This window comes from Microtus ochrogaster, chromosome 6 (assembly GCF_000317375.1).
Source record: "Microtus ochrogaster isolate Prairie Vole_2 chromosome 6, MicOch1.0, whole genome shotgun sequence".
NCBI lineage: Eukaryota > Metazoa > Chordata > Mammalia > Rodentia > Cricetidae > Microtus > Microtus ochrogaster.
Genome location: NC_022013.1, coordinates 78,791,838 through 78,800,061, shown reverse-complemented (window position 1 = coordinate 78,800,061; position 8,224 = coordinate 78,791,838). Strand labels below are relative to the sequence as shown.

The window sequence follows — 8,224 nt, the reverse complement described above, 5'->3', positions numbered from 1 at the left end:
AGGCTTCAAGTTATACCCCTTAGAGAATACGGTTTTGTCGATTACACTTCAGTAAATCTGGAAACTGTTTTCTCCATGATAGACTAGCCCCATTATATTTATCCCTGTGAACAGAACCAACAGCCCGTTAAAGGGTGAAGTGCCTGGAGGATTCTGACTGTTCTAGCACAGTTGCTTCCTGCAGGAATTGGCCCCACAGGCTCGGGTGTCAGGTTTGATCTTCAGCTGCTTGAAAGTTTAACCCACGGGACCCAGCATGCAGAAGTCACTCGCAGGGACATGTCCTTGTGTCCCTATCATTTTGTTCCAGTCTTTGCCCCCCCCCCAGTACCTCTTGTCCACCATGAGGTTTTCCAGTTTGTTCTACCATTTGCTGCCCACCTTGCCATTCTGTCTTGCTCCACAGAGCCAAGTCCCTGAGTGACTGTGGACTGAAATCCAGAGTCTCAAAGCTACTTTAAATAGTCTTTCTCAGGTAACTGATGGAAGAGCTAACACATCAGGCAGTTCTCCGTGGTCCTTCAGACCACACACTTGCCAGGCTTTAACACACAGAGGCCACTAGTTGATTGTTACATTGTTCTCTTAAAGGCGGGTTAGACAAAGAGGCTGAGTACACAGTCGGCTAGCAGTGTTAAGTGATCTCAGTGTATAGTATTAGTTTAGGCTGCGAGGCCCAGCCAAGTTTCCAGTCCCTTAGAATGTAACATAATTATACCACAATGCATTGTTACACTTAAGTCTCCTGTCTGTCTGCAACTGAATTCTAATGCTTTCATCAACTGTATTAAATCTATGTGTAATAAAAAGAAACACTTTGCATATTCATGCAAATGCATTCTTCAGTTTGTTGCTTAAACTTTTTCGGGGGAGGGGGTCTTCCCCAGGTGAGGCAAGGCCCCACCACTGTGCTGTTTCTCTGGCAATGCTTAAATCTTGGGCGTTTTCTCTTAAACTGATGTTTCTGATTTATACATAGCCAAACATGTCTTTATTTTGTATCTTCAGATGAACACTGTGCACTTTTAAGAATGGTCTGGGTATAAATGATGACAAACCCACCCTAGTAGCCACAGAGGTCATTTGAAAACATGGGAGTCTCCCCCCCCTTACACACACACACACACACACACACACACACACACACAGGTACGTCTTGGTCTGACTGTTCCTGAACAGAGTTCACACTTTGCCACCTTCCTTGCCAAACCCTGGGATTCATTACAGTGGCCAGACACCAAGACACCCAGTTACTACGGATTAACAGGACGCGTGTATTGTATGCTTGCTGAGTGCCAGAGCGAGACTTCCACATCTTCCTCTTTCCTCAACATTTTCCTGTTTCCTTGGCTCAGGGTCTCTAGCTGAACTGGAGGCTTTCTGTTTAGGTTAAGCTGGCTGGCCGGGGTCCGGGGTTCTGCTTGAACCCCTACTTTCAACGATGCGGCCACTCTCGCCACACCAGGCTCTTCACTTGGGTGTGGGGATTAAATTCAGATCCTCACGCAGAGCAAGCGTCTTACCCACTGAGCCACATCTCCCCAGCGCTCAGGAACTTAAAAAAAGTTATGACCCCATACGACACAGGCCATATAATAACAAGGAAGTACCCACCGTTCACGGGAACTCAGTATTAACTGGGCACCCTGTGTTTTCATTTGTGCAACTTGGCACTCGCTCCTGGCACAGCCGTTTTAGCTGGTGCTGGGGAAGGTGGAACTGAGGATGGTTTTGGTCTCATGGAGTGCAAGGCTAGAACTTCCAGAGATTTCCCCTGACTCTACCCATGACTGCTAAAAGCCCTTCACAGGCCTAGTCATCTTCCTACTGCAGAGCAGGCCGCACAGCCCCCCACCCCATACTCAGTACTTTTGGGACGGGGAAAAATCAAGAAGCCTGAGGTTCTGGCGGGATCTGCGTGGATTTTGCTCCGGTAAATGTACAGAGCGCCGGCCAATCCCGTGTCCGAGAACCCGGGCGCGGCGTCTCAGAGCCAGGCGCTCACCCCCCGCGGCTTGGCCTCCGACCCGCGCAGCGCTCGCGAGTCCTTCCCCGGCCGCGGCTCCGCACGGCGAGGGTTGGGGACGCCTACTTCCCTGGGCGCCCAGCTCTGCCCGCTGAGACTCAGGTGACTTCGCCAGCGCTAGACAGGCCCGGCAGGCCGTGTGGCCGGGCGCTCGTGGGGAATCGGAGGGCGCGCGCGTACAGCGGGGAGGGGGCGCGAGGGCGCGCGTGCGGGGGGAGGTGTCGGCGGGCTCGCGCGTAGAGCAGGCGGGAGGCCTCGCGTGGAGCTGGAGGGGGCGCCGGGGGTCTGCGGTTGCAGAGGCCGCCACTACTTCACCGGCGCGGAGGCAGGGGGTTGGCCGGGGTGCCGCAGCAGGTCGTGGGAGACTCGCCGCTGACATGGGGGAGAAACGCAGCGGCGCTTCCGCTTCCCGTGTCCTCGCGCCCTAGGGCTGCGACACAAAGGCGCGGAGTTCGGGAACCGCAAACCCAGCCGCTCTGTGCAGGAGAGGGCGCCGATGTGGCCGTTGCGGCCCGGCCTGGCTCAGCACAGAGATTTCTATTTTCGTGTGTGTGGTGTGCATGTGCGTCCTTGTGCGCAGGGGACCCAAACTTTACGTTTCCATTGTATGCACTGAGGCAGGGTCTCTCAATCAAACCCAGGCTGGGCCCCTGGAGAAGGCAGGGATTAGAGTCCCCGGGGCATTTTCTGTGCATACAGGATCTGAACTTGGGTCCTCAAGTCTATGTTTAACCACTGAGCCTCGTTCCTAATTTAGAAATTTCTTTCACTTTCTACTCACTGGACTCAGTTTCCCTTATCTGTTTAGTGGCAAGACTGGGAGACACCTTCCAGGATCTAGGTGCACACAGCTGTTGACGGAGGGAGGCCGCTTTTGAACCAACCTTCCACGTGGGGGGGGGGGGTTCTGCTGCGTGCCTGCCCCTTGCAGTGTGGCATCTTCGTTCTTAGAGAGAAGCACAGCTTCAGTGCTGTGGGATACATTAAAGGGGTGGGGTCTCTCACTTTGGCCTAAGAATCCCGTTCTCTTCCCGTTTCTGTTCTTCATGTTCCACCTTCCCTCTCCATATGATGAATCCATTAAGTGTTGGCTAAAGACAGTTCTGACCTGAGAGGCACAGTAAATAATTTAAGTGAACGTGTGGGTCTGGCAGCGGCCTGTAGAGACAGTCTGTGTTTTTCTCCTCCCCAGAGGAGAGGGTTCAAGGCTGCCCACCCCGCTGACTAGCCTGTGCTAGGGCTGGGGTTTGGGCCGGCCCAGGGGGAGGTCAGAGCCCTGGTTGACTGTTGCCAGGATGTCCTTGCAACGGATATCAGTTATTGTAGCCCAGACTGGGGGAAATACAATCCTTGGTTCTTGCCATGAACCTTCTTGGAGACTGTTTAAAAGGTGTGAAGAGCCGGCTGGATGGTGCTGTATGAGGCCAGGGGGATCGAGAGGTCAAGGCCAGCCATCACTACACGAGACCCTGTCTTAAGAAACAAATCAGAACACATAAAAATAAATAAAAGACATAAAAACACAGGGCTTATAATATTGAAACAATCATCAAAATGCTATTAAAACCCAAATTTATACAATATTCTTCTTTATTAGCGGCCTTAAGTAACAAAATAACAAAATGTGGTCTGAAGCAGTTAACCTCCTCCCTTTGAGAGTGAAACCCCCCCCCCCTCCATGCTCCGTGCACTTAGGGCAGCAGTGGTATGACTATGTGCGTTGAGTCTCTCGACAAGCTTCATCAGACACATTGCAAGTTTATAGTCCACGCTTCCCAGCACTCAGGAGGCAGTACAGGTGGGTCTCTGAGTTCAAGGTCAAGCCTGGTGAGTTCCAGAACAGCCTGGGCTACCCAGAGAAACTGTCTGGAACCAAACAAAACAACAGTCAAATGAAAGACTGGTTTTTTGTTCATGTAGTGACAAATGAAAATAGAAATAAATGTATGTGTGAGTCCACAGCCCCCTGGGCTCTCCCAGTGCAACCCCGGGAGCAGAGGGCTGTGACCTCAGGTGACCTCAGGTGACAGCTTGCTAAGAGGTGGTTTTCCTTCTAAATTGTTTGTTCTTGTGGTTATTAGATTGATTAATGGGTTTGCTTGTTGGTTTGCATCAGTGTCTCACTGTGTAGCACAGGCTGGCCTCGAACTTGGAATCCTCTAGCCTCAGCTGCCCAGCGCAGGGAGGTAGATGTGGACCCCTGTGGCTAAAGCAGTTTTGGCCACTCAGTGTCTTCTGACCTCAGTTAGTCTCAAGAGTCTCCTGTGCTCAAGGTCACAGTCATTCTGGTGGGAAGAGCTTCCTAGCAGAAAACTGCTGGATTGTCCACTCTCACCTCTCCATCCCCTCCGTCCCTCCACACCCCTTCCCCATACACCCCCTTCTCCCCTGCACCCCATCCACCCACCCCACACTACCCCTCCACCCCCCCCCGTGCTCCTTCTGTGAGTGACACTTGCAGAATATCCCACTCAGAGTGGATGTGTCGTGGATGTGTCTATGGCATACCGCAGCCTCTCTCCTTTCAGCGATGGTGAGCAAGTGTGTGTGTATCAGGGTTTCTTTTCTTTTTGTCACTGTGACCAAAATACATGTCAGAAACTACTTAGACAGGAGAGAGTAGTTTTGGCTCATGGTCCATCCTGGCAATGAGGGCTTGCTGCAGGCTCCATTTCCTGAAGGTTCTCTGACTTCCAATCGGGCACCTTGTGTTCAAACAATGAGCCTGTGGGGGACATTTCTCATCCAACCTCAACGCTAGTGTCGGGGAAGGAAAAGGGTTACTGCAGCTTAGCCCATGCCCTGAAATGACCTGAGGGTGCTCTGCTGAAACCTTATCATGCCAATGCAGTGGGAAATTCAGATGAGTTTTCCCAGGTTTTCAAGTGAAAAGACGGGAAAACAGAAGAGTTGAGCAGCCCCGAGAAACTGAGACACCATTTGCATGCATTTATGCACACAGCTCCTATGGCTGGTGTCCCATTCTTGAGTAGCAGCGAGGCATATGCGTGTGTCAAAAGCACTACTTAAATGCCTTCCTGGTAGCCCCTGGCTGGAAACAGCTCTTTGTCAACAGGGGGAGGGGTGAATGCGGTCTAGGAGTTTATACAGTGGGACCCTCGGCAGTCCGGGAGCTGAGACAATGAAACAGAGAAGAGGATACAAGGTTAATGTTGTGTGACGGTGAAGTTCCAAACTGGACACAAACGGACCTGTGGAGGCCGAGACTGGACTAGGGATCAGTCTGGTGCAATTAGCCACGAGGCTGATTGGACATGTCGGTTTTATCACAGGGGTAATTAGGTGAGTGTCGTTAGTGTGCCATTAGAAATAGTGATGGGCACATTTGTGTCTTTCCATAGTGTCAGAATTTGCTAAATAATGATAAATTCACAACCAGTGCCATTTTCATTGGCTGCAATTCTCCGTTAGTTCTGATTTCTTGATCGCTGGTTGAGGCAGACACAGATTTTTTCATTTGGATCTTAATTACTGGCTTAATTAATCCTCAGATCACAAATTGCACAGCACACAGTAAATCAGTCAGTCAGTCAGTCAGTCTGTCTGTCTGTCTGTCTGTCTGCCTATTAGGTGTTGGATGAGGTGGGTAGTTTGAGAAAACACAGACAGATAACTTGAAGGGGTTTACTGGAGGAGATATTAATGGCATGGGCGGGCAGAAGGGCACCAAGGAGGCTCAGAGAGAGACAGAATGGCAGGGCCTCTGGAGAGAGTCGGAGCCCCTGTGGCAGAGGAGAACCCTTTCTTCGATCCTTGGCAGGGGGGCAGGGGGGAGAGTGTCACAGTGAGAGCCAGCAGCCCGACACTCCTACACAGGACTACTGTCTCTGAGCACCGACAGGGGTTCAGGCAGCTGTAGCCCAGTGCACAGACCTTCAAAGACTGTAGGTGAGCAGCGCCAGTGCACAGACCTTCAAAGTCGTCTCACTGTAAGTGAGCAGCGGCTAATAAGGATGCAAAGGACCCTAGGCGATGACTCATCGGCTGGGGTCGAGCTACAGAAATGAGGGAAGGGCAGACAAAAGGGTGGAGAGACAGCAATCTGAGCAGGGCGTAAGTAAGCTGCAAGGACCTAAGCTGAAGCCTCTGGGACAACAGAGATGACAGCTTGGCAGGGCCATTGATGCTGAAATATTGGGTGAACTCTTCTTCTCTGGGCCCAGGAAAGGATTGCACCCTTGTCTCTGCTCTGCTCAGTGTGCTTGGTAAGTTCTTGGTCTAGGTTTCCTAATATGATTTTAATATGCTAATGTGACCCCAGCGTGCTTTGATAAATGTATAGGGTGGCACCTTTCCACCTTTAGAAATAAGTTTATCAGTCTGTGCTGGCTAAATGGTGGCATTTGTGGGCACAACAAGGGGTCAGAATCATCCTTCTCTAATGGAGCCAAAGCTGCTCATAAACGGAGTTCAGGATGAGGCACTGGCCTGGAGAAAGTAGTTTTAAACAACATGGAGTGAGTTAGGGCAGAGTACATCCTGACCTTACCAGCAAGTCCGTGTCTTAAAAGCCTGCATTTAAAAAAGTATACTTTAATTTAAAAAAAATATGTAAAGTGTTCTGCTGTAAGAGAAATTTGGCTCATTCAGATTTCTCTAATCTGGCAAGACTGAAATATAGAGGGAACATTACTGGCGATTAAAAGGCCTCAGGAGAGCTTGAGAACTGTCAAGGGGGGAAATGCAATATCAAATCAGTACTCTTTGTTGAATTAGGGACTTGTAAAGTTGATTCCCTTTTTCTGGTCTTTAACGCTCATATAAAACGACTTAGGGTTATGTTTGATGATAGAATTGGGGTGGTGTGGAAGTCAGGGAATGCTAAATTGAGGACTGAACATAAAATTTTGCTTTGGGATTAATCTTATTCTGGTTTGATTTTTTTAAAAAGTGAATAACAATTGGCTTAAAAAAAACCCAGCTCCGAAGAGACAGCACATTAGTCAAGTGCAAACATTGCTCTTCTAGAGGACCACAGCTGGGTTCCCAGCATTCCCACAGAGTGCCTTACAACTGCCTGCAACTCCACCTTCACCCTGCAGGGGGCATACCTCCTACACGAGGGAGGATTGGGGCAGTCAGCCTCTGTGGCTTCTGGAGTGCTCATCTCTCCTGAAATTCCACTCTTCTCTGTGGTCTTCCAACTCTCAGACACACAAGTATCGGGCTTACTCAGCCCTCTGTCGCGAGTCTCCGGAAGAATGGACAAGGGTGTGTTTTAGTTACAGCTAGTTGGCTTTCAGGTTTCCTTAGGAAGTATCTAAAATTATACCTACATTTAAGTGTATTTACATCTAGAGAGCTTATGCCATCTTTTATCATTCGGAGAGACCTATTTCTGTATAGATTTTGGGGAAAAAATAGAATCTATTACCTGTGAAAAAGCGAGGCTGCTGAGGGAAAGCTAGGGAATCAGGTTGCTGTGTCTGAGTCAGCTTTGCTGCTCAGCTGGGTGACACTGGGTGTGTTTCCTAACCTTTCTGGGCTTGGTTTTCTCTGTAGAAGATGACGACACCCTTAAGATTGTAATTATGGGGAGAATTAATACTTGTGACTGCATTTTCTACACAGTTAATATGCAAAGTGTTAGAGCTACTGAGAAACATACAAAGGAATACTTTCATGTTAGACATGGAAAGCAGAGATGGTTCATTTAGTGAAACACATGCCACACAAGCCTGAGGCCCCGAGTCCAGATCTCCAACACCAGTCAGTGTTGGTGGCTCAGAGGTTAAGAGCACTGGTCATCTGTAATGAGATCTGGTGCCCTCTCCTGGCCTGCAAGCATACAGATAGACAGACCATTGCATACATAATAAATAAATAAATCTTTAAAAAAAAAAAAGAAAAGAAAAAGCCAGGGACAGTGGCATGTGCCTGGAATCCCAGTACTGGGAGAGTGGAGACAGGAGGATTCCTGGAGCTCACTGCCAGGTAGGCAAATTGGGTGAAATTTGGTGATCTCTAGGTTTAGCAAGAGACCCTGTCTCAGACAATAAGGAGAGTAATTGAGGAAATCCCCCCCAGTTCTGCCCTCTGACTTCTACATGAGGGTGTATACACACACAGCCGCTTGTGCACAAGGCACCCCATATACTCTCACACTCACACACACTCACACACACATACACTCACCCACATTCTCTCTCTCTCTCTCTCTCTCTCTCTCTCTCTCTC

At 49.6% G+C, this 8,224-nt stretch overlaps 1 protein-coding gene across 1 annotated transcript in view; it reads left to right on the top strand.

Annotated features, from left to right (window-relative positions):
* Positions 1-1,964: 1,964 nt before the first annotated feature.
* Positions 1,965-8,224, top strand: part of Hhat (hedgehog acyltransferase) — a 245,988-nt gene continuing 239,728 nt past the window's right edge. The window contains exon 1 of the mRNA XM_005348897.3: positions 1,965-2,128. The gene's annotated coding sequence lies outside the window, so the exon portion shown is untranslated. The remainder of the gene's footprint in view (positions 2,129-8,224) is intronic.